General features: G+C 38.5%; 1 long non-coding RNA gene across 1 annotated transcript in view; it reads left to right on the forward strand.

The window, feature by feature from the left end:
- LOC309862567 overlaps positions 1 to 27,780 on the forward strand; it is a 105,550-nt gene that overhangs the window by 37,356 nt on the left and 40,414 nt on the right. The window contains exon 3 of the long non-coding RNA XR_014310585.1: positions 2,113 to 2,143. This is a non-coding gene — a long non-coding RNA (uncharacterized lncRNA). The remainder of the gene's footprint in view (positions 1 to 2,112; positions 2,144 to 27,780) is intronic.

Raw genomic sequence — 27,780 nt, forward strand, 5'->3', positions numbered from 1 at the left:
TATCTATAATTTCTGTGGCAGAACCCAGTCACTGATTCTTTTCTTTGTTGGGGGTTCCTCCTCTTTGTCATTCTGTTGAGGGATGGTTGATGGAATGTACAGAGACTGAAATATTGACCACAACCCAAGCAAGATGCACCTGTTTAATAGGGACCTTAGGGATGTTGGCCTCTTGTTCTTCCAATATATCTTGGCAGGGGGGTGGGGCACTGCACTGTTACTCAGGCAAACATGTTTGGGCAGCTTTGCCCTGCCCCCAGTTTTGAGGGAATGGGCTTAGTGAAAACCAGTTTTTTGGGGCCTATGTTTTCTGGTGGCTTTATGCATCTTTTCAGAGAGTCAGAGCAGAAGTGACCATATCAAAACCTCTGTCTCAGAACACAGAGATCACAGTCTGCTCTTCACTGTGCTCTCCAGGCCACACTGTCTCCATTTCTGTCTATGCTACTAAAATCTGCAGCATCCTGGGTTGTGTGCCCCACAGCAGCATACCCAGCTGTTGCTTCCAGGGCTGGGCACATCTCTCCAATTTGTACTTCTAAAACTGCAAGCTGCCCTCAGTTCACACACATGCCCCTGAAGCTATAGGTTTCAGTCCTGGGGGCTGCCCTAAAATCCTTTCCCCACTGTTACAGGTCTGTGAATCTCTGCTGGGTCCCCAGCATGGGGAGGCTTTTGCATTCCAGGAGCACAGGATCCTGAAGGCTCCCTCCCATTCTATTTAACTTCTGATATCAGCCTGTAAAATCATGGATCCCTGCTTATAACTTGAGACCAGCCACTGGAGATATTCTGCTTGTAGTGATCCAGATATATTTTCTTACATCTCAGGTTGATTTTGTGGGTCTTCAGAATGGTCTGGTAGATATCCAGCTCAATTCAGGGGACTGATTGAAACAGGGTCCCCTTCTCCTCTGTTATCTTTTTCCCTCTCAAAACCACTAACTTAAAAAGATATATGAACTTTTATGTTTACTTCAGCATTATTTACAATAGCCAAACCATGGAAGCAACCTAGGTGCCCATCAATAGATGAATGGATAAAGATAACGCATGTGTGTGTGTGCGCACACACAGGAACATAGACACTGAAAATATTACACTGCCATGAGAAAGGATGACATCATGCCATTTGAGACAACATGGATGGACCTAGAGGGTATTATGCTAAGTGAAATAAGTCAGACTGAGAAAGACAAATACCATAGGATTCCACTCATAAATGGAATGTAAAAAAATGAATAAACAAAAAGCAGAATCAGAAATACAAATACAGAAAACAAACTAATGTTTGACAGAGGACAGGGTGGTAGGAGGTTGAGCAAAATAGGTGAAGGAGAGAGGGAGATACAGGCTTTCAGGTATGGTATGAATAAGCCATGGGAATAAAATGCAGAGCACAAGTAATACAGTCAATGATATTGTAATAGCATTGTAATGGGATGATGGTAACTATACTTGTCATGAACATAGTATAATGTATAAACTTACCAAATCGCTAAGTTGAAAACCTAAAACTAATGAAACATTGTGTGTTAACTACACTCAATTTTTTTTATAGGTTTTATCCCATCTCTGTCACTTAAGGGCCATCTATATATGGGGCTCACAATATCTATCTTGCTTACTTCACTGGACTTCTTGAAAACTTCCTTGAGTTAAATAATTTACACTTGATCTTAGCCAAAAGGACAAGAAACAATGAGTTAAATCATTTAAATATAAATTAATATACTAAAAAGCTATATGATGCTTTGCTTGGTTGTACTGTATTATTATTATTATTATTATTATTATTATAAAAATATACTTTCCAAGTATAAAGGATCTGCTACCATATTATATTGGATCTCTGGGTGCAAGGGGGGGATCAAAGTTTAAATGAGGATGGTGGTGAAACTAATATAATGACTTTGTCTTTTCTATTGAAACTGAGGTATATCACTGCCTTGGGAGAAAGCAGGGAGGCAAGCACTTTTGCTTTGTGTAATTTTCTTCAGCCCCTAAGATCATAATCCCTGAATAAGGCCAGCCCTGCTCACTTACCACTATTAATCTAAGAGAGCTCTGGGAGTCAGCTAGTTCTACTCATCTCTGGTTTCTTCTTTTCAGGCTCACAGGTTGAAGGCTGAACTTGCCAAAGGTAGGCTTTCGATTGGTAAGATATTCTATTTCATTTCTAGGACCCATCTCAGGCGCAATAATAAAGAAGGTCCCTTGTGCCTATCATATCTTACATAATATGAGCTTTCAAGTCATTCTTACTGAGTGACCATGAGCAAGCCATGCAGACTTGTAACAGAGATCATTCACTTTTTCCATTCCAGATCCATTCTCCATCTTTCCCTGCACTGCTTGCCTTCACCAAATACAGAAACTAGGTTACCTTTCCCTTTGATATCTGAATAGTTTACCCAGTGGGAGAAACTGGCAGGAGATCTGAGGTCAGGGAGTTAGTCCCCAGGCCTTTACTGCAGGGTCATGACTTTGACAGTGGACCTTCCACAACTCCAGCTTTTGCTGATTCCCTATTGTTCCTTTTAGCTCCACTCACAATAATCTAAAGGAGGCCAAAGGGATTTTTCATTAAACACTTTATACAAATGCTTGAAGGAGATTATTTTTTTTCCTCCCCAAACTTTGATTTATGTAAACCCTTTTAAGCCTCACTTTTCTCATCCATTGTAATATGGATATAATAAAAGATCCCATTCACTGGGCAGGAGTGAGGGTTAGTAGAAATAATACTTATAAATTACTTAATACATGGATAGACACATAACATTTTACCTAATATGCAGTAAGTATACACTTAATACAAAGTGCTTTACTGAGCACTAATATAAATATATTAATATTATGAAGTATTAATACTGAGTACTAATACAAATGCATTAATATTATGAAGTATTAATACTAAATATTGATGCTGGGTGTTAATGTAAATTAATACTGAGTATTATGAAGTATTAACACTGAGTATGAAGTATTAATACTGAGTATTATTAATTAATTACTACTGGTTGCCAACTACAAATAAATTGAGATCGTTTTGAGCCACTGCAGACTGAGAATTAATTTGAAATAGTGATTAGCATATTACAAAGCCCTATTCCCAGCCCCTGTATTACTCAACGTAAATAACCTTTACTTGCTTTGTCCTCCTCTGCTTTCAGCAGCCTTGCATGAACTGACTATTTCTGTTTCCTTTGGTGTGTGTGTAACTTTCTCAAGGTTTCCTTCAGCTGAGACCTTTTTTCAATCCAATAAAGCATAAGGCCATTCTACAATTTCTCTAAAAAATCTGATGATGGCAGATTCAGGAATTTGGGTTATAGTTGACAACTGCAAGGATCTGAAGTTTCAGCAAGATGAATGAAAGTCCCCAAAACTTATCCTGAAACTCTCCCCCCCCCCCAGTAGCCTTGAGTAAACTATTTTATTCTTTGCAAATTCGCATTTCAGGGAGTCAGTAAAATGAATGAGGAATGATTGGGAAGATGAATTATACTCAGAAGAGGAAGAATTAGTGGGATTAAGTACTATTTTTTTTACTTTCCCACTCAGGATATAACACATTTAAAAAAAATTGTTTAAAAAAAAAAAAAACAGCTCTGGTGTAAAGAGACTTTTCCCTACCCCTCTCCCCCCAGCAACTCTCAGTTTGTTTTGTGAGATTAAGAGTCTTTTATGGTTTTTCTCCCTCCTGATCCCATCTTGACCCACTTATTCTTTTCCACCCCCAAACCCCCCACGTTGCCTCTCAGCTTCCTCATATCAGAGAGATCATATGATAATTGTTATTCTCTGATTGACTCATTTCGCTAAGCATAATACCCTCTAGTTCCATCCACATCATCGCAAATGGCAAGATTTCATTTCGTTTGATGGCTGCATAGTATTCCATTGTGTGTGTGTGTGTGTGTGTATACCACATCTTCTTTATCCATTCATCTGTTGATGGACAGGTTCTAGGTTCTTTCCGTATTGTGGCTATTGTGGACATTGCTGTTATAAACATTCAGGTGCACGTGCTCCTTCAGATCACTGCATTTGTACCTTTAGGGTAAATACCCAGTAGTACAATTGCTGGGTTGTAGGGTAACTCTATTTTCAACTTTTTGAGGAACCCCCATGCTGTTTTTCAGAGTGGTTGCACCAGCTTGCATTCCCACCAACAGTGTAGGAGGGTTCCCCTTTCTCCATATCCTCGCCAGCATCTAGTGTTCCCTGACTTGTTAATTTTATCATTCTGACTGGCATGAGGTGATATCTCACTGTGGTTCTGATTTGTATTTCCCTGATGCTGAGTGATGTTGAGCACTTTTTCATGTGTCCGTTGGCTATCTGGATGTCTTCTTTGCAGAAATGTCTGTTTATGTCCTCTGCCCATTCCTTGATTGGATTATTTGTACTTTGGGTGTTGAGTTTGCTGAGCCTTTTATAGATTTTGGATACTAGTCCTTTATCTGATATGTCATTTGCAAATATCTTCTCCCATCCTGCTAGTTGTCTTTTGGTTTTTGTTAACTGTTTCCTTTGCTGTACAAAAGCTTTTGATCTTGATGAAGTCCCAATAGTTTATTTTTGCCCTTCAAGTTCCAGTAGTTCATTTTTGCCTTTGCCCTTTTCTTGCCTTTGGCGACGTTCCTAGAGAGAAGTTGCTGCAGCTCAAGTTGAAGAGGTTGCTGCTTGTGTTCTCCTCAAGGATTTTGATGGATTTCTATCTCACAATGAGATCTTTAATACATTTTGAGTCTATTTGTGTGTGGTATAAGGAAATGGTCCAGTTCATTTTTCTGCATGTGGCTGTCTAATTTTCCCACCACCATTTGTTGAAGAGACTGTCTTTTCAATTGGACATTCTTTCCTGCTTTGTTGAAGATTAGTTGACCATAGAGTTGAGGATCTATTTCTGGGCTTTCTATTCTGTTCCATTGATCTATGTGTCTGTTTTTGTGCCATACTGTCTTCATGATGACAGCTTTGTAATAGAGCTTGAAGTCTGGAATTGTGATGCCACCAACATTGGCTTTCTTTTTAAACATTCCTCTGGCCATTCCAGGTCTTTCCTGGTTTCACATAAATTTTAGGGTTCTTTGTTCCATTTCTTTGAAAAAAAAATGGGACATATTTTGATAGGAATTTTATTAAATGTCTAGATTGTTTTGGGTAGCATAGACATTTTCACAATATTTGTTCTTCCAATCCTTGAGCATGGAACTTTTTTCCATTTCTTTGTGTCTTCCTCAATTTCTTTCATGAGTACTTTATAGTGTTCTGAGTACAGATTCTTTGCCTCTTTGGTTAGGTTTATTCCTAGGTATCTTATGGTTTGGGATGCAACTGTAAATGGGATTGACTCCTTAATTTCTCTTTCTTCTGTCTTCTTGTTGGTTTATAGGAATGCAGCTGATTTCTGTGCATTGATTTTATATCCTGACACTTTACTGAATTCCTGTACAAGTTCTAGCAGATTTGGAGTAGAGTCTTTTGGGTTTCCCACATAAAGTATCATATCATCTGCAAAGGGTGATAGTTTGACTTCTTCTTACCTGATTTGGAAGCCTTTAATTTCTTTTTGTTGTCTGGTTGCTAAGGCTAGGACTTCTAGTACTATGTTGAATAGCAGTGGTGATAATGGACATCCCTTCCATGTTCCTGAACTTAGCGGAAAAGCTCTCAGTTTTTCTCCATTGAGAATGATATTCACTGTGGGTTTTTCTTTCTTTTTTTTTTTTTAAAGGCTTTTTATTTATTTATTTATTTAAATTTATTTGTCAGAGAGAGAGAGAGCGTGAACACAGGCAGACAGAATGGCAGGCAGAGGCAGAGGGAGAAGCAGACTCCCTGCCGAGCAAGGAGCCGGATGTGGGACTCGATCCAAGGATGCTGGGATCATGACCTGAGCCGAAGGCAGCTGCTTAACCAACTGAGCCACCCAGGCGTCCCTCACTGTGGGTTTTTCATAGATGGCTTTGACGATATTGAGGTATGTACCCTCTATCCCTACACTTTGAAGAGTTTTAATCAAGAAAAGATGTTGTGCTTTGTCAAATGCTTTTTTAGCATCTATTGAGAATATTGTATGGTTCTTGTTCTTTCTTTTATTGATGTATTGTATCACATTGATTGATTTGTGGATGTTGAACCAACCTTGCAGCTCTGGAATAAATCCCACTTGTTCATGGTGAATAATCATTTTAATGTACTGTTGGATCCTATTGGCTATTATTTTGGTGAGGATTTTCGCATCTGTGTTCATCAAGGATATTGGTCTGTAATTCTTTTATAAAAAATTTTATTCATTTGACAGACAGAGATCACAAGTAGGCAGAGAGGCAGACAGAGGTGGGGGAAGCAGGATCCCCTCTGAGCAGAGAGTCCAATGTGGGGCTTGATCCCAGTACCCAGAGATCATGACCTGAGCTGAAGGAAGAGACCCAACCCACTGAGCCACCCAGGTGTCCCTGTGATTCTCTTTTTTGATGGGATCCTTGTCTGGTTTTGGGATCAAGGTGATACTGACCTCATAAAATGAGCTTGAAAGTTTTCCTTCCATTTTTATTTTTTGGAATAGTTTCAGGAGAATAGGAATTAATTCTTCTTTAAATGTTTGGTAGAATTCCCTTGGGAAGCCTTCTGGCCCTGGGCTCTTGTTTGTTTGGAGATTATTGATGGCTGTTTCAATCTCCTTACTGGTTATGGGTCTGTTCAGGTTTTCTATTTCTTCCTGGTTCAGTTTGGTAGTTTATATGTCTCTAGGAATGCATTCATTTCTTCCAGATTGTCAAATTTGCTGGGGTAGAGTTGCTCATGATATGTTCTTATAATTGTTTGTATTTCTTTGGTGTTGGTTGTGACCTCTCCTCTTTAATTCATGATTTTATTTATTTGAGTCCTTTCTCTTTTCTTTTTGATAAGGCTGGCCAGGACTTTATCCTTCTTATTAATTCATTCAAAGACCTAGCTCCTAGTTTCATTGATTTGTTCTATTGTTTTTTTGGTTTCCATTTCATTTATTTCTGCTCTGATCTTTATTATTTTTCTTTTCCTTTTTTTAAAAGATTTTTATTTATTTATTTGACAGACAGATCACAAGTAGACAGAGCAGCAGGCAGAGAGAGGAGGAAGCAGGCTCCCCACTGAGCAGAGAGCTCAATGCAGGGCTCGATCCCAGGACCCTGGGATCATGACTTGAGAGGAGGGCAGAGGATTTAACCCACTGAGCCACCCAGGTGCCCCCCTTTCTTGTTTCTTGAGAAAGGCTTGTATCACTATGTATTTTCCTCTAAGGCATACCTTTGCTGTGTTCCACAAATTTTGAAAAGTTGTGTTTTCATTACATTTGCTTCCATGAATTTTTTTTAATTCTTTAATTTCCTGGTTGACCCATTCATTCTTTAGTAAGATGCTCTTTAGCCTCCATGTATTTGAGTTCTTTCCAAATTTCCTCTTGTGATTGAGTTCTAGCTTCAGAGTATTCAGAGTATTGTGGTCTGAAAATATGTAGGGAAGGATCCCAGTCTTCTGATAGTGGTTGAGACCTGATTTGTGACCCAGGATGTGATCTATTCTGGAGAATGTTCCATGTGCACTAGAGAAGAATGTGTGTTCTGTTGCTTTGGGATGGAATGTTCTGAATATATCTGTGATGTCCATCTGGTGCAGTGTGTCATTTAAGGCCTTTATTTCCTTGTTGATCTTTTGCTTGGATGATCTGTCCATTTCAGTGAGGGGAGTGTTAAAATCCCCTACTATTATTGTGTTATTGTTAGTGTGTTTCTTTGATTTTGTTATTAATTGGTTTATATAGTTGGCTGCTCCCATGTTAGGGGCATAGATATTTAAAATTGTTAGATCTTCCTATTGGACAGACCCTTTGAATATGATATAGTGTCCTTCCTCATCTCTTATTATAGTCTTTGGCTTAAAGTCTGATTGATCTGATATAAGGATGGCCACCCCAGATTTCTTTGGATGTCCATTAGTATGGCAAATGGCTTTATACCTCCTCACTTTCAATCCGGTGTCTTTGGGTCTGAAATGAGTTTCTTGTAGACAGCATATTAATGGTTTTTGTTTTTTGTTTTTTGTTTTTTCCATTCTGATACCCTGTGTCTTTTGATTGGGGGCATTTAGCACATTTGCATTCAGGGTAACTCTTGAGAGAATGAACTTAGTGCCATTGTATTGCCTGTAAGGTGACTGTTACTGTATATTGTCTCTGTTCCTTTCTGATCTACTACTTTTAGGCTTTCTCTTTGCTTAGAGGACCCCTTTCAATATTTCCTGTAGAGCTGGTTTGGTGTTTTCAAATTCTTTCAGTTTTTGTTTATCCTGGAAGCTCTTTATCTTTCCTTCTATTTTCAGTGATAACCTAGCTGGACATAGTATTCTTGGCTGCATGTTTTTCTCATTTAGTGCTCTGAATATATCATGCCAGTTCTTTCTGGCCTGCCAGGTCTCTATAGATAAGTCCGCTGCCAATCTAATATTTCTACCATTGTATGTTACAGACTTCTTTTCCAGGCTGCTTTAGGATTTTCTCTTTGTCACTAAGACTTGTAAGTGTTATTATTAGATGACGGGGTGTGGACCTATTCTTATTGATTTTGAGGGGGATTCTCTGCACATCCTGGATTTTGATGCTTGTTCCCTTTGCCATATTAGGGACATCCTCCACAGTAATTATCTCCAATATACCTTCTGCTTACCTCTCTCTTTCTTCTTCTTCTGGAGTCTCAATTATTCTAATGTTGTTTTGTCTTATGGTATCGCTTATTTCTCAAATTCTCCCCTTCTGGTCCAGTAGTAGTTTGTCTCTCTTCTTCTCAGCTTCTTTATTCTCTGTCATTTGGTCTTTTATATCACTCATTCTCTCTTCTGCCTCATTTATCCAGCAGCAAGAGCCTCCATTTTTTATTGCACTTCATTAACAGCTTTTTTGATTTCAGCTTCACTAGATTTTAGTTCTTTTATTTCTGCAGAAAGGGATTTTATTTCTCCAGACAGGGTTTCTCTAATATTCTCCATGCATTTTTCAAGCCCAGCTTGCACCTTGAGAATCATCATTCTGAACTCTAGATCTAACATATTACCAATGTTTGTATTGATTATGTCCCTAGCCTTCAGTACTGCCTCTTGTTCTTTTTTTGTGTGGTGATCTTTCCACCTTGTCATTTTATCCAGATAAGAATATATGAAGGAGAGAATAAAATACTAAAAAGGTGACAAAGACCCCAGAGAAATGTGTGTTAACCAAATCAGAAGAGACCCCAAATCATGGGGGGAAGAAAGGGTGTAAAAAGAAGTTTAAAAAAGTAAAAGAAAAAGAAAATATAGATATTAAGCTGGTGAATAGAACAGATCCATGCACTTTATATTGGGAGTACTTTGGTCTCTTAGAAGAAACTACCTCCCAAAATTTTGAAGAAAGAAAATAATACACACACACACACACACACACACACACACACACACACAAATAAGGGTAAACATGATGAGGGATGGAATATGATTGTAAAGGTGAAAAATTTTAGGGGAGTCTTTTTTTTTTCCATTTTGTTTTTCACAACTTTGCTCCTCCCCTCCAGAATAAATAGCATACTGGGAATGAAAGTCTGAGAAAGAACATATGCCACAAGGACAATGAGAAGACAAAGAAAAGATGAACATTTTTAAAAAAATTCTAAAAAAAGAGTTGATAAGATAAGTTGGTTGGGAAAAGAGAGAAAAAGAAAGTGGAGAGAATTTGCTTAAGCTGGAGACTAGAACAAAACCCTGTGCTAGATTTAGGGTGTATTTTGATCTATTAGAAGAAGTTGTATCCCAAAATTTTTTAGAAGAAAAAAACCCTATGTATATACAAAAAATAAAGGTAGATACGATGAAGGATAAAGTATGACTATTTAATTTTTTATTTTTTATAAACATATATTTTTATCCCCAGGGGTACAGGTCTGTGAATCACCAGGTTTACACACTAAACTATGACTATAATAATGAAGTTTCAAAAAGTTTTTTTTAAATGAAAGGTATTATTAAAACCACATTGAGATATCAACTTACACCAATTAGAATGGCCAAAATTAGCAAAACAGGAAACAACATGTGTTGGAGGGGATGTGGAGAAAGGGGAACCCTCTTGCACTGTTGGTGGGAATGCAAGTTGGTACAGTCACTTTGGAGAAGAGTGTGGAGATTCCTCAAGAAATTAAAAATAGAACTTCCCTATGACCCTGCAATTGCACTCCTGGGTATTTACCCCAAAGATACAGATGTAGTGAAAAGAAGGGCCATCTGTACCCCAATGTTTATAGCAGCAATGGCCACGGTCACCAAACTGTGGAAAGAACCAAGATGCCCTTCAACGGACGAATGGATAAGGAAGATGTGGTCCATATACACACTATGGAGTATTATGCCTCCATCAGAAAGGATGAATACCCAACTTTTGTAGCAACATAGATGGGACTGGAGGAGATTATGCTGAGTGAAATAAGTCAAACAGAGAGAGTCAATTATCATATGGTTTCACTTATGTGGAGCATAACAAATAGCATGGAGGACAAGGCGAGATGGAGAGGAGAAGGGAGTTGGGGGAAATTGGAAGGAGAGGTGAACCATGAGAGACTATGGACTCTGAAAAACAATCTGAGGGGTTTGAAGTGGCAGGGGGTGGGAGGTTGGGAGAACCAAGTGGTGGGTATTAAAGAGGGCATGGATTGCATGGAGCACTGGGTGTGGTGCAAAAACAAGGAATACTGTTATGCTGAAAATAAAAAAAATTAGAAAAAAAGAGAAAGGTATTGTTAAGATAAACTAGTTAAAAAATGCTAAAGGATGAAAGAGTACAGTTTAAAAATTAGAATAAGAAAAAATAAAATTAAAAAATTAATGAACTTTGCAAGACTGAAGAATCATGGGGAGAAAGCCATGAATTCCGTGCTTTGCTGTTTTCTCCTCTGGATTTCCACTTTTCTTGATAAGTGAACTTGGTTTTGGCTGGATTTCTTCTGATCTTCTGGGGGAGGGGCCTGTTGTAGTGATTATCAAGTGTCTGCCCAAGATGGAATTGCACTGGCCTTGCCAGGAGCCAGGCTAAGTAATCTGCTCTGGTTTGCTCTTGGGAGCTTTTGTTTTTGACTGCTTTCCGTAGAATTCTGGAGGATGGGAATAAAAATACTGGTCTCCCAATCTCCAGCCTGGAGGAGCAGAGAGCTCTGGGCCCCACTCCTCAGTGCTCTCTCAGAGAAAAGCGTTCAATCACTCCTGTATCCCTGGCCTCTGGCTGCATGCTGAGCTCACCCAGCCTATGACTGAGCCTCTCTGTCTCTGGCACACAGCCCCACTTGGAGTCTCCAAACCAAGCAGATCACTGCCACTCTTCCAGGGAGGTCTCCCCAGATCTGCCACTTCTGGGGTCCATGCTCAAAGAGCAGTGGCCTGTGCTATGGGATTACAGTTTAAGGTAACCCGAAGCTGAGAGCTCACTCCCCAGCTCTGTCTCTGTAGCTGGCTTTCCACTTTAATATCTGAAAATTCTGTAAAACTCAGACACCTCCAATCCTTCTGTGACCCAGCAGTACCTGAGACCATGTAGTCCCCAAGAGGGCCCCACCCCCACTTAGCCTCTGGAGTGATGTCCCTCAGTGGAGCAGACTTTTAAAAGTTCAGATTTTGTGCTCTGTTGCTCCACTGCTTGCCAGGAGTCAGCCCTCCCTCCCCATGGTCTATCTTCCTGTCACTTTGGATTCACTTCTCTGCAGATCCTACCTTTCAGAAAGTGGTTGATTTTCTGTTTCTAGAATTGCTTCTCTTCTTTTCTTTGATCCCCTGTTGGATTTGTAGGTGCTTGGAATGGTTTGATAAACTATCTAGCTGATCTCCTGCTATCTGGTGTGATCTCAGTCTACTAATCCTCTGCCATCTTGACTCTTCCACCCTTTGTCTTCTTTTATAAGAACTCCCCTTAATATTTCTTGTAGTGCTGACTTGGTGGTCACATACTCTTTAAACCTTGCTGGTCTTGGAAGCTCTTTATGTCTCCCTCCATTTTGAATGTCAGCCTTGATGGATAAAGTATTTTCGGCTGCATATTGTTCTCATTTATTGCCCTTAATATGTCTTGCCAGCCCTTTCTTGCTTTCCGGGTTTCTGTGGACAGGTCTAACATTATTCTGATGGTCTTTCCTTTGTACGTAAGGAAAATCAGGAGAAAATATGTAGTGGAAAAAAGATAGTCTCTTCAATAAATGGTGCTGGGAAAATTGGACAGCTATGTATAGAAGAATGAAACTCGACCATTCTCTTATACCGTACACAAAGATAAACTCAAAATGGATAAAAGACCTCACTGTGAGACAGGAATCTATCAAAATCGTAGAGGGGAACATAGGCAGTAACCTCTTCGACATCAGCCACAGCAACTTCTTTTAAGACATGTCTCCAAGGCAAAGGAAACAAAAGCAAAAATGAACTTTTGGGACTTCATCAAGATCAAAAGCTTATGCACAACAAAAGAAACAGTCAACAAAACTAAGAGGGAAGCCACAGAATGGGAGAAGATATTCTCAGATGACTGATAGCCAAAATCTATAAAGAACTCCTCAAACTCAACACCCTCAAAACAGTTAATTACATCAAAAAATGAGCAGAAGACAGAAACAGACAATTCACTTCTAGCAGTTCTTTCAGCCATGAAGAGGTACCTGAGCAGTGTGCATCACATCATTCACTAAAGCTACCCTAGGGATGACAGTCCCCTTATAGGATAATGGTTTGTTCCACTAAGATTCACTTCATCTAGGTTTTAGAGCAGCTCTTCTAGAATTGTGATGGGTCTCTTTTCCTGGGGTAAACCTATAAGATGAAAGTTGGAGGGATGAACTCTATAGTGCCTCTATAGTGCTGACATCAAGGCTATGAATGATACACATTATCTCCCTCTTTTACTCTCCTTTCTTTCTTTCTTTCTTCTTTCTTTCTTTTTCTTTTTTTCCCTTGAGAGCAAGAAAGAGAGAAAGGAGCAGAGAAATGGGGGGGGGGAGGTGCAGAGAGGGAGAAGCAGAATCCCTGCTGAGCAGGGAGCCTGACATGGGGCTTGATCCCAGTATTCCCAGATCATTACCTGAGCTGTAGGCAGATGCTTAATGACTAAGCCACCCAAGTGCCCCAGTTTATCTCATTCTTGAGGACTCTTAACCTGGTTGCCATTCCCTTCTCAAGCTGTGGATATTTAAGTTATTAATTTGTAGGCCAAACTGGGCAAGGAATATCCAGAGATGCCTAAGTGAATTGCTTGGATGTCAGATATATTCCGAATATGCCTCTTTACATTAATAAAGGAGACTGACTTCCCTGACTCCCCTCACCCCCACCTCCCTAGGATAATGACTCTTCTTGATTGTTTGTCCTTTGGAAATGAGTAGTCCAAAGTTGCCAGAGGTTGCTATAGCTTAAATCTAATGCATTCCTGCTTTATCCCCAAGCAGAAACATTTTTCTTTTGGGGAACTTGTATACCTAAGTCATGAGAAATAGAGATGCAAGGATGGGAACCGAAAATCCCAAAGAAGGTCACTGGGAATAATGATAAATAGCTTCCCAACTATTCCTACACTTTTGTTTCTAGAACCGTATATTCTTCATGTTGTAGACACAGCACTATATAGTGATCATTAATTTGGACTGTCTACTGAATCCTTGAGTATGCCTCATTCTCAGTTTGTCTCTAAGTGGCACTTCAGTTGTGCCCCTAAAGGCTTTCTATCAGTGTATTAGACTAGCAGCATCTAGGTTGCATGATGTAAGGATAATACCAGTAGATCCAGAGGTTATGCATTAGATGCCACGTATTCTTTTCTGTAAAGAGGGTTCTTTGTTCTGATGCAGTGTAATGTGGATCAAACACTTTGTAATTCCTTGTTAGTGGTACTGGCTAAGGCCCCATGGGCAAGAAAGGAAAAACTTCACCAAAAATATGTGTTTTTTCCAGTCAAAATGAGTTTCTGCCCCTTCTTGAATAAAATGAGTCAAAGGTAGTTACTTTGGCACTGTGTACTCCTCCACACCACAAGGTGTTGAATCAGGAGTTCAGGATTGGTTTTTGATGCTGTTGGGATGGTCATTTGGTAGCAACAGTATCTCGATCAGCATTGTTGAATGGGAGGCCATGCCATAGATCCCATGGAGATTATGCCAGTTTCTTCATGTACTCACTGTGCCAACACTCAGGTCGCCATTGACAGAAGACTGATGAGGTCATCTGAGTAAATCATTTTATACACTTGGTTGTTTAGTGCCTTTTCTGTAGTGGATATGCTTTGATGAATATTAACATGTAGTTCAAAGGTCTTCACTCTGTGCCCACTCCTATGGATCCATATGCTCCAAATCCAGAGCTTCATGTTTCCTTTTTTCTACTTTTCTCCTTTCGGGACTCTGACCAACTGCTAAACCTGTCATCATGAGTCCATGCCATAGTTCAGGCTGCTATAACAAAATACCTTACACTGGGTGGCTTAAACAACAAACATTTATTTCTCATAGTTCTGGAGCTCGGGAAGTTCAAGATCAAGATGCCAGCAGATTTGGTGTATGAAGGCCCTCTGCCTGGTTTGCAGATGTCTGTCTTCTTGTAACATGGTCTTTCTTGATGCATGCATGTATAGAGGAAGATCTTGTGTTTCTTCCTCTTTTTATAAGGGCATTCATCCATCAAGACGTCCCCACCCTCATGATATTGTGTGCCAGTCTCAGCCTATTGATAACCAATATTGTGGTTGTGCCAATCCTTGTAGTTATTGTTAGGATTGCAAGATAATCTTCAGCAATAATCTTTAATAAATTGAAAAAATAAAGATTTATTACAGCAGCTGGAAATTACACAGCACACTTGGGGCTACAACGTGAGGTTGTGGGTAGAGAGAAGACAGAGTGGGCTTGTATGTGTGAGTGTTGCAGGGGATTGGGGTTCTGCTTTTATTGGGTTGAGGATAGAGGACCTAGGGTTTCTTGGGCTCATTCCTATGGTGAATTTTAAACATTAGAGTAGGAATTTAAAGCCTGGGAAGACAAAAAGCAAGTGCCTTGAATAGTCAGTTATGGTAATCAACCAGGATTTCTAAAACAAAGGAGAGGCAGACTTGTCTTTATCTAATCATGTGGCAGTGTGTTTATTGGAGATAACCATGCTTTTAGAAGATACCTCTCTAAAGTGGATGCCTGACAATCAAAAGTTAAATCAGGTACTTGCATTACAAAACCACTGGATCCCTAAACATTTCATTGGTAAGTTTAAACTCCTAAGCCTCCATGTTTTGTCTTACCCTCTCTGGAGCACATGTGTCTTAGCAAGGTTTTTTTAAACCTACTTGCCACTTGCTCATCTAGCCTGATCAGCATGATGTCATTATATAGTGGGCCAGGGTGAAATTCTAGGGGAATATTATTATATTATATTATGATAGAGGATGGGAAAGTAAACCTAGTCCCGAGGCTAAACTATATAGTATTTATAGTATATTGTAATTTGTTCCAAGTGAATGAAAACTTTCTGAATCTCCTTTCTGATGGGAATGGAAAAGAAATGTTCACCAGATTAATGTCTGTATACCATGTGGTTGAGGACTTGTTAGCCTACTGTCAGAGATACCGCACCTGGCCCAGTGTACAATTAGTGTAAATATTTGAGTAAGTTTGGAGAAGGCTATTTTTAGGATACAACTGGTTTTTGTATAGATTAGACCAGTGAATGAAATGAAGATATGATGGAGATTATCACTCCTGCATCCTTTAGGTCTTTAAGAGTGGTACTAATCTGCCATTTTCCCCATGATGCTGTATTTTTTGATTTACTGTATTGCTGGATTGTATCAGGTGGGGGTGATGGTGGGAGTTTCCACTTGATCTTTCATGCTGTACTAGCTCCTATACCACAGGCCAGGGAAATAACGTAGGGATTTTGCCAACTTCCAAGTATGACTATTTCAATTATACAGTTAGTGATTGGGAAAATAACTACTGGGTAGGTCTGTAAACTCGGTGAACTCACTGTGAACTGGATCTGGGCCATGATGGTATCAGTATCAGCTTACTCCTGGTGTCTAAGAGTTCTCCAAATATGTGGGTATTGTTCTTCCTTCTGTATATAGTTTTCCTAGGAAGTGGTCTGTTTGGAGTCATCTTGGGGGGATCATTTCCATGTGCATATCTTATGATGTTGCCGAATCTTTTCTCCTGGGGAATTGGTCTTCTGCCATCAACTATTTATAGAACCAAAGCATGGCCTCGTCTAAAACCTGGGCAAGTGATCATAACTCTTTATTGTCACATCTGACCCCATCTATATTGATTTTTGCTTTTTTGTAATATAGATTGAACAATATCTTTGTTCACAGCCCATCTATCTTGCCCATATGAATGACGTGTTCTATTAACCATCTCCTATAATTAGTCCTGAGGGTCCAATACTGTCCTTGCTGCACATTTAACTGTGTCCTTCTTGTTTCTGGTGCTTAGGTGCTGCCACTTCTCTTATTTCCAGAAGATGTCACCTCCCCCCCCCCCCTTTTAGATCAAGGAGCCCAGTTCTGTCATGGCTTCTGCTACAAGTGCCCTTGTCTACAGAGCAGAGCATCTCAGGGAGGCTAGAGGTCTTCTCAGCACCATTCCTTACTGTTTTGGTTAACTGAGTATCTTCCAGCCCTCCTACCAGACACAATTGTGTGATGGGGTTTCCTGTATGAAACAGTGTTTCCACGTCAGCATGCCCACTTTTCTGAAACATTTAATCCCTTCTCACACTGTCTACTGCAGCAAATTTAGCAGTGCTACTTCATTTAGGAGCTTGAGAAAGTGACAGCCCAGACTAAGAACTATCCAGGAATATGCCTGCCTTGGGATTAAATCTTTTACCCCAAGAAATATTCGTAAACTCTGCCTTATCCCACTTCATGTTCCACCAGCCCCTTGACTTGGCGCTCTTAGAGTTTACTTTCACGTGTGCTCTCACAAAGTCTTTTATGTGTGTGTGATTTTATTTTTTTAATTTATTTTTTATTGTGTTATGTTAGTTGCCATACAATACATTATTAGTTTTTGATGTAGTGTTCCAAGATTCATTGTTTATGTATAACACCCAGTGCTCTATGTAATTACAAGGCTCACCCATCCCTCCCCCCCTTCCCTCTAAAACCCTCAGTTTGTTTCTTGGAGTCCACAGTCTCTTGGAGTTCATTTCCCCTCCAATTCTCCCCCCTTCACTTTTCCTTTCGTTCTCCTAATGTTCTCTGTGTTATTCCTTATGTTCCACAAGTAAGTGAAACCATTTGATAATTGACTTTTCTGCTTATTTCACTCAGCATAATCTCTTCCAGTCCCACCCATGTTGATGCAAAAGTTGGGTATTCATCCTTTCTGATGGCTGAGTAATATTTCATTGTATATATGGACCACATCTTCTTTCTCCATTCATCTGTTGAAGGGCATCTCAGCTCTTTCCACGTTTGGCTATTGTGGATCTTGCTGCTATAAATATTGGGTGAGATTTATCCTTGGGATGTAAGGGTGGTTCAACATTTGCAAACCAATCAACATGATATAACAAATCAATAGGAGAAGAGAGAACCAAATGGTCCTCTCAATTGAAGCAGAAAAAGCATTTGACAAAATATAGCATCCATTCCTGATTAAAACTTTTCAGAGTATAGGGATAGAGGGAACATTCCTCAACTTCAAAAAATCCATTTATGAAAACCCCCCAGTGAATATATTCTCAATGGGGAAAAGCTGAGAACCTTCCAATTGAGATCAGGAACACTACAAGGACGCCTACTCTCACCACTCTTGTTCAACATAGTACTACAAGTCCTAGCAACAGCAATCAAACAACAAAAAGAAATAAAAGGTATTCAAGTTCAAGAAGAAAAAGGTCAAACTCTCTCTTCACAGATGACATGATACTTTATGTGGAACCCAAAAGTGTCTACCCCCAAATTACTGGAACTCATACAGCAATTCAGTAATGTGGCAGGATACAAAATCAATGCCCAGAAATCAGTTGCTTTCCTATACATTAACAATTAAACTATAGAAAGGGAAATTAGAGAATTGATTCCATTTACAATAGCACCAGAAAGCATAAGATACCTTGGAATAAACCTAACCAAAGATATAAAGTATTAAATTTGTTGGGAGTTAGGAATGTGGGGGTGTCACATAAACTCCCTTGCATTATCCAGTCCCTGGATACAGACTGCTCCCACAAAGACAGCATGACTGTAACTAAAGGCGATCCCCAGAGATTGCCCACTACATGCCTAGCAGCTGGGGGAATAAATACTTCAGTTCTGAAGGTAGATCTTGTGGCTCAGTGCAGCCTCCACACCATATCACTTTCCCAGTCCTCACCACACTGTCTGGGTCCCTGCTAGGATAAAGTACTTTCACCCAAATCTTTGGATCAGGGCCAGTTTCTGGTGAACACATGAGCTAAAGTGGCCTCTTATGAGACTAAGCAATTTTAAGACACACATGACAGTAGTAAATATAAAAATTATCAATTATTGTAGTAATAGCTAATATTTGAAATATATTTTACAGGTAATGATTCATAATCCCACATTATTCATCTCTAAAGTGAGGGTGTTTGGCCAGGTGATTATCATGGTACCTTCCAACTCGAATGTTCTACCATCTCCTTTTCTGCTCAAGCTGATATCACAGCATAAACTCCTGCTTGTCATGGCTGCCGGGGCTCTGTGCCAAATGGCAGAAAGATGGGGTAGAAAATGTCTGCAGGGGCACCTGGGTGGCTCAGTTGGTTAAGCATCTGCCTTTGGCTCAGGTCATGATCCAAGGTCCTAAGATTGAACCCCACATTGGGTTCTCTGCTGAACAGGGAGCCTGCTTCTCTCTCTCCCTCAGCTGCTCCCCCTGCTTGTGCACACATGTGGGTTCTCTCTCTCTCTCAGTCAAATCAATAAATAAAATCTTTAAAAAAAAAGTCTGTGAAGACTGGCTTTGAGGTTTCATTTGTTTATGAGGCCACTTATTCTGTTAAAGCAGAGATATGGCAAAGCACCCCCCACAGTTAAAGGGGTTGGAAACAGTAGTAGAAAGTCTTCTTTGGTCTACTGATATCTAGTAGTTCTTGGGGGCACAGTTAGAGGTGACTAACAGGTGGGATGTTGGTGACAAATATGCTTCCACAAATTTCCAATGATTAGTGGTATTTTGTGGCTTGGGGCTAGCGATGAGAAACATCTCCTAATGTGCAGCCGGGACTCATGCCAGGAATAAAAGTGCTAACAGTGCTTCACGGGAGGATAATCCATGTGTGTCTTCACTTCCTACCTCCTGTAAAGGAAAAACATTGTAGGTACATATAATCAGCTGTTAGGGAGGTTATGGGGGTCGGGAGAAGAAAGTATCAATGATGATGGTCCACCTTATGTATTTCTACATATGTAGACTCATGCTTAGTTTATTCACATTCAGGTCAGCGTATAGTTAGAGGACACTGTGAAGACTTGGCTCTAGAAACCTCCCCACAAACTTTTCCCACTCTGTAAGGTTATGCACAGCTATGGGTCAGAAGGCAGCAAGTTGGATTTATTCCAAAATGTCTTCAGGCAAATGACAAGATGATCTGTAAAGTAGAAGAGCCCTTTATTCAGTTCTTACTGCTTGAGTTTGACATAGCATATTAATTGGAAGGACAGTAAACATTGATGGCAAGGGTGAGGATCTTAGCAAAGTGGATACAAAGAAGCCTCTTTATTATGCCAGAGACTTGGTGAACTTCCTTCTTATAGGGTAGCTTAGTTTGTATTTATAGATTTTATCAATACATAATAGCTATTTTTAAAGAATATCACCCAACTAATAACAAATCCAAGCCAGGGAAAGAAGACGCAAGATGCTGCTCTAGTTACGTAGAAAAAAATGACAAAATTTTAGTAAAGACTGTGCCATAGTTTGGAGAAATTCAAGTTGCTAAGACATTTTCTCTGTTTTTGAAATATATTTGGAATGCAGCATTTCAGTAGGACCCTAACAGATAATGTGTGGCTTTTCTCTTCACTAATTACAAAAAGTTACACTGGAATCAAAGTATTTAAATTTCTCTATGCTCTAGAACTTGGTTTGACTTTTCACTCAAGTATTTAATTAAGAGGTGAGACAAAAAATAAGGTGTTCCAGATGAAATCCCTATATCATGTTACAGTTCCATGATAAAAGGGAACTCATTTTACCATAGTCAGTAAAGTTAATGTCTGGAGGAGAATTTGAATACAGAAAGGACTGTTAGTAGTTGCTTAGATTTAAAATTAATGTTGTTTTCAAATTTATATTTTTATAAAGTTTGTCTATAAATCTAATATTTACATAAATACTAATCACTTTTAATTAATGTTTAATTAAAGCTTAACTCCAGTCCAACAAAAAAACTTATGTTAAATCAGTCTTATTTATAAACTTAGTTGAATACACTTCTTTAAAAATTTTACATTAAACATCATAATGCAACATGTTCTATTTTTTTCCCAGGTATTTAAAATGCTTGGCAAGGCAAAAATCACAACCTTAACAAGTCTTCCTGACTATTTAAGAATATCTTGTTAATCAAATAAATAGAATTATAAATTTTTGCATATTGAATTTTTTAATGTACCCTAATATGATTAAAATTGGTATTAAATAAACTTTTCAGTGTAAAGTCACAGACTTAAATTAGTTATACAGTTAAAATTGAAGTCATGTTTCCTTACAGGCCAGATTCTTTTACTTTATAAATATGTGAGTTTGATTTATTCTCTCATCTTTAAAAATGTAATACTAAACCTTCCTGGCTTGTAAAATCACTTCTGCAAATAGGGAGAACTCATTCACATAGCCAAATACAGTGGTAGAAATAAAATGGATGGATCCCAGTGACGGTAAGGAGGTAGGGACGATCAGCTCTTGATGAATGGTTTAAAGAGGAAAGTTAGGAGAGAGAGAGGTCAAAGCTGACACTTAAGTTTAATTTTAGTGGATAGTGGTGCCAAAATTTACTGAGATAGGAAGGATCAGAGGAGGAAAGGAAGTGGGAGGGGTAGCAGTATGAATTTTAGGACTGACAGATGCTTTGGCAGTTTTCCAAGTCACTTTTCTAATTTACAGGTGAGGAAACAGATTCAGAAATCAAGGTTTCATTTTCTATATAAAAAAATTTAATTCCATATAGTTAACATACAGTGTTATATTAGTTTTAGATGTACAATATAGTGATTCAACAACTTTATACATTATCCATTGCTCATCCCATAAGTGTACTCTTTTAGGTTTGTTTAATTTCTTTTCAAAATAACAGTATTCATTGTTTTTGCACCACACCCAGTGCTCCATGCAATCCATGCCCTCTATAATACCCACCACCTGGTTCCCCCAACCTCCCACACCCCCACCCCTTCAAACCCCTCAGATTGATTTTCAGAGTCCATAGTCTCTCATGGTTTACCTCCCCTTCCAATTTCCCCCAACTCCCTTCTCCTCTCTATCTCCCCATGTCCTCCATGCTATTTGTTATGCTCCACATAAGTGAAACCATATGATAATTGACTCTCTCTGCTTGACTTATTTCACTCAGCATAATCTCCTCCAGTCCTGTCCATGTTGCTACAAAAGTTGGGTATTCATCCTTTCTGATGGAGGCATCATACTCCATAGTGTATATGGACCACATCTTCCTTATCCATTCGTCCGTTGAAGGGCATCTTGGTTCTTTCCACAGTTTGGCGACCGTGGCCATTGCTGCTATGAACATTGGGGTACAGATGGCCCTTCTTTCCACTACATGTGTACTCTCAACCCCCTCCACGTGTTCTCCCATCCCCTGACCCATCGCCCCTCTGTAACCATCAGTTTGTCCTCTATAGTTGAGTCTATTTTTTTGTTTGTCTCTCTCTTCCCCACCCTTTGTTTCTTAAATTGCATGTTTGAATGAAATGTAGGATTTGCCTTTCTCTGATTGACATATTTCAATTAGCATTATGCTCTCCAGCTTTATCCTTTTTGCAAATTGCGAGATTTCTTTTTTTTTCTAATGGCTGAGTAATATTTCAGCGCGCGTGTGTGTGTGTGTGTGTGTCTGTGTGTGCATGTGACTGTACCACATCTTTATCCACTCATCTATCAAAGAACACTTAGGTTGCTTCCATAATTTGGCTATGGTGAATAATGCTCCTATAAATATAGGGGTGCATATATCTTTTTGAACCACTGTGTTTTGTATTTTTGGGTAAATATTCAAATATATTTGGGTTAATATTCAAATATTCAATATAATTGTGGAATTAGTAGATCAAATGGTATTTCTACTTTAAAATTTCTGAGGACCCTCCATATTATTTTCTATAGTGGCTGCACCAATGCACCAACAGTGCACAGAGCTTCGTTCTTCTTCACATCCTCCCCAATACTTGTTTCTTGTGTTTTTGATGTTAGCCATTCTCACAGGTGTGAGGTGATATCTCATTGTGGCCCCCCCCATTTTGGTTTTGATTTGCATTTTCCCCATGATAAGAGATGTTGGGCATCTTTTTCAGGTGTCTGTTGGCCATCTGTAGGTCTTTGGAAAAATGTCTATTTAGGTCCTCTGCCCATTTTTTTAAGGTGTGTATGTGTGTGTGTGTGTGTGTGTGTGTGTGTGTGTGTGTGTGTGTGTGTGTTGTGTTGTATAAGTTCTTTATGTATTTTGGATAATAACCCTTTATCAGACATGTCACTTGCAAATATCTTTTTCCCATTCTATAGGTTGTCTTTTAGTTTTATTGATGGTTTCCTTTGCCTGCAGAGGATTTTTATTTTCATATAGTTCCAGTAGTTTATTTTTGCTTTTGTTTCCCTTGCCTCAGGAGACATTTCTAGAAAGATGTTGCTATGGCTAATGTCAGAGAAATTACTGCCTGTGCTCTCTTCTCAGATTTTTTATGCTTTTAGGTGCCACATTTAGACCCTTAATCCATTTTGAGTTTATTTTTGTGTATGGGGTAAGAAAGTGGTCCGGTTTAATTTTTTGCATATAGCTGTCCAGTTTTCCCAAGACCATTTGTTGAAGAGACTGTCATTTTCCCATTGCATGTTCCTGCTTCATTTGTTGAATATTATTGATAATTATGGGTTTATTTCTGGGTTTTCTGCTCTGTTCCATTGATTTATGTGTCTCTTTTTATGCCAGTACCATACTTTTGTGATTACTATGGCTTTGTAGTATATCTTGAAATCTGGATCATATCCCATTTTGTTCTTCTTTTTCAAAATTGTTTTAGCTATTTGAGATCTTTTGTGGTTCCATAAAAATTTTATTTGTTCTAGTGCTGTGAAAAATGCTATTGGTATTTTGATAAGGATTGCATTAAGTCTGTAGATTGCTTTGGGTAGAATGGACATTTTAATATTTATTCTCCCAATCTATGAGCATGGAATATTTTTCCATTTGTTTGTTCTTGTCTTCAATTCTTTTATTAATGTCTTACAGTTTTCAGAGTACAGGTCTTTCATCTCCTTGGTTAAGTTTATTTCTAAGTATTTTATTATTTTGGTTCAATTCTAAATGAGATTGCTTTCTTACTTTCTCTTCATTATTAGTGTCTAGAAACACAACAGGTTTATGTACATTGATTATGTATCTTGCGACCTTGCTGAATTCAGTTATCAGTTTTAGTAGTTTTTTACTACTAAAATGGAATGGAGAATATTCTATTCTGGAGAATATTCCATGTGCACTTGAGAAGAATGTGTATTCAGCTGTTTAGGATGGAAATATTTTGAATATGTCTGATAAATCCACCTGGTCTAATGTATCATTCATAGCCACTGTTTTGTTGTTGATTTTATTTGGATGATGTACCCAAGTGGGGTGTTAATGTCCCCTACTAATACTATATTGATATATATATATACATATATATATATATGTAATTTTTATTATGTTGAGGTATGTTCCTTCTAAACCTACTTTGTTGAGGATTTTAATCATGAATGGATGTTGTACTTTGTCAGATGATTTGTCGAATGATGTTTCTAGGAATTTATCCATTTCTTCTAGGTTGTTCAATTGTTGCATATAGTTTTTCATAATATTCTTATATATTTTTTTCATTTCTGTTGTGTCAATTGAGATTTCTCCTATTGCTTTTCTGATTTTATTTATTTGAGTTCCCTCTCTGTCTCTTTTTGACCAGTCTGGCTAAAGGTTTATCAATTTTGATGATTCTTCAAAGAACCACTTCCTGGTTTCATTGATCTATTCTATTGTTTTTTAGTTTCTATTTTATTTATTTATACTCTAATCCTTCCTTCTATTGCTTTTTGATTTTGTTTGCTCTTTTTCTAGCTCCTTTTGGGTTATGTTGTTTATTTAAGTTTTTTTTTTCTTCTTCTTCTTCTTGAGGTAGGCCTGTACTGCTGCAAACTTTCATCTTAAAACAGCTTTCTCCTAAAGATTTTGGACCCATTGTGTTTTCATTTTCATTTGGCTCCCTGTGTTTGATTTTCTCTTTTATTTCTTGGTTGACCCTTTCCTTGTTTAGTAGCATGTTATTTAACTCCCCTGTATTTGTGTTCTGCTCAGGTTTTTAAAACATATTTTATTTACTTGACAGAAAGAGAGGGAGAGCATGAGCTGGGAGGAGGAGCAAGGGTAAAGGGAGAAGTGGGCTCCCCACTGAGTAGGGAGACCTTGTCCAGATTTTTTCTTGTGGTTGAGTTCTAGTTTCATAGTGTTATAGTCAAAAAAGGTACATAGTATGGCTTCAATCTTTTTGAAATTCTTGAGACTTTTATTTTATGTCCTAGCCTGTGATTCTGCAGGTCTTGAAATGGAGAATATTCTATTCTGGAGAATATTCCATGTGCACTTGAGAAGAATGTGTATTCAGCTGTTTAGGATGGAAATATTTTGAATATGTCTGATAAATCCACCTGGTCTAATGTATCATTCATAGCCACTGTTTTGTTGTTGATTTTATTTGGATGATGTACCCAAGTGGGGTGTTAATGTCCCCTACTAATACTATATTGATATTGTTTCATTCCTCTATGTTTGTTACTAGGTGCTTTATGTATGTGGATGCTTCTGTGTTGGGTACATAATTATTTGCAGCTGTTACTTCTTCTTGTTGGGTTATTCCCGTTATGATTATGTGGTGTCCTTCTTTGTCTCTTTTACAGACTGTTTTTTTAGATTTTATTTTCTCTTTTATTTTAAGTGTCCCAAGATTCATTGTTTATGCGCCACACCCAGTGCCCCATGCAATATACACCCTTCTTGATACCTACCAGCAGGCTCACCTATCCCACCTCCCCGCTCCTCTCCAAAACCCTCAGTTTCTTTCTCAGGGTCCACAGTCTCTCATGGTTTGTCTCCCCCTCCGATTTCCCCCAATTCACTTTTCCTTTCCTTCTCCTGATGTCCTCCATTTTATTCCTTAGGCACCACAAGTAAGTGAAACCATATGTACAGACTGTTTTAAATTCTATTTTGTCTGATATAAATATTGCTACTCCAGCTTTCTTTTCACTTCCATTTCCATGATAAATGTTTTTCTATCTCTTCACTCTCAATCTGTGTGTGTCTTTAGGTCTGAAATGAGTTACATGTAGGAAGTGTATAGACGGGTCTTGCATTTTTTTTATCCATTCCATCACCCTACATCTTTTGATTGGAGTGTATGGTCCATTTACATTCAAAGTAATTATTGATAGGTATTGTACTTATTGCCATTTTATTACTTGTTTTATGCTTGTTTTTGTAGTTCTCTGTTCCTTTCTTCTATTGTTTTCTTTCCTCATGGTTTGTTGGCTTTCTTAACAGTATTCCTTTCTCTTTATTATAGCTATTTTTTTTTTTTTACTTAAATTCAAGTTAGTTAACATACAGTGCAGCGCTAGTTCCAGGAGCAGAATCCAGTGATTCATAACCCACATACAGTACTCAGTACTCAGTGCTCATCTCAAGTGCCCTCCTTAATGCCCGCCCCCATTTAGCCCTTTCCCCCCACCCACCTGCTCTCCAGCAACCCTCAGTTTGTTCTCTATATTTAAGAGTCTTTTAAAGTTTGCCTCCCTCTCTCTTTTTATCTTATTTTTCTTTCCCTTCCCCATGTTCATCTGTTTTGTGTCTTAAATTTCACATATGAATGAAAGCACATGATATTTGTCTTTCTTTGACTGGCTTTGGTCAGTGTAATACACTCTTATTCAATCTACATTGTTGCAAATGGCAAGATTTCTTTTTATTTTTTTTGATCTTGGAATAATAGTGCATTGTATTATATATACCACATCTTCTTTATCCATTTATCAGTCAATGGGCATTTGGGCTCTTTCCAAAATTTGGCTATTGTTGATAATGCTGCTATAAACATTGGGGGGGTGTGCCCCTTTGAATCATCATTTTTTACTCCTTTGGATAAATACTTAGTAGTGCAATTGCTGGGTTATAGGGTAATTTTTTTTTTTTTTTGGTTCTAGAGGGGAGGACAGTTGGAGGTTGGGTGAGCCCAGTGATGGGTATGATGGAGGGCACATATTGCATGGAGCACTGGGTGTGGTGCATAAACAATGAATTCTGGAACACTGAAAAGAAATTAAATTTTAAAAATTAAATTAAATTAAAAATTAAATAAAATTTATTGATTTATTTGAGATAAATTTGAGAGAGAAGGGGTGGATGGACAGAGAGAGAGAGAGAGAGAGAGAAAATCTCAAGCATACTCCCTGTTGGGCATGGAGCCCAATGTGGGGCTCAATCTCATGACCCTGAGATCATGACCTGAACCAAAAGCAACAAGAGTCTGATGCTTAACTGACTAAGCCACTCAGCTGCCTCAGGGTTGTAGGGTAGTTCTATTTTTAACTTTCTGAGGAAACTCCATACTGTTTTCCAAAGTGGTTGCACCAGTTTGCATTCCCAACAGTACAAAAGGGTTCCCCTTTCTTCATATCCTCACCAACACCTGTTGTTTCCTGAATTGTTAATTTTAGTCACCCTGACAGGTGTGAGATGGTATCTCATTGTGGTTTTGATTTGTATTTCCCTAATGAGGAGTGATGTTGAGTATCTTTGCATATTCTGTTAGTCATCAGCATGTCTTTGGAAAAGTGTTTATTCAAATCTTCTGCCCATTTCTTAACTGTTTTGGTTTTGGATGTTGAGTTCGATAAGTTCTTTATAGATTTTGGATACTAACCCTTTATTAGATATGTCTTTTGCAAATGTCTTCTCCCATTCCAAAGGTTGCCTTTTGGTTTTGTTGATTGTTTTTTCCACTGGGCAGAAGCTTTTTAACTTGGTGAGATCTCATAGTTCATTTTTGCTCTTGTTTTCCTTACCTCTGGAGATATGTCTAGGAAGAATTTGCTGTGCTTATGGTCAAAGAGGTTGCCACATGCTTTCTCCTCTAAGATTTTGATGGTTTCCTTTCTTACATTTAGGTCTTTTATCCATTTTGTATTTATTTTTGTTTTAATGTAAGAAAGTGGTCCACTTTCATTCTTCTGCATGTGACTCTCCATTATCAGAACACAATTTGTGGAAGATGCTATCTTTTTTCCATTGGATATTAGTTCTTGCTTTCTTGAAGATTGGTGGACTGCACATTGTGGGTCCCTTTTTGGGTTCTCTATTCTGTTCCATTGACCTAGGGGTCTGTTTTTGTGCCAATACCATACTGTCCTGAGGAATACAGCTTTGAAATATAGTTTGAAGTCTGGAATTATGGTAACCCCT

Source organism: Mustela nivalis (genome assembly GCF_964662115.1).
Source record: "Mustela nivalis genome assembly, chromosome: 4".
Lineage (NCBI taxonomy): Eukaryota > Metazoa > Chordata > Mammalia > Carnivora > Mustelidae > Mustela > Mustela nivalis.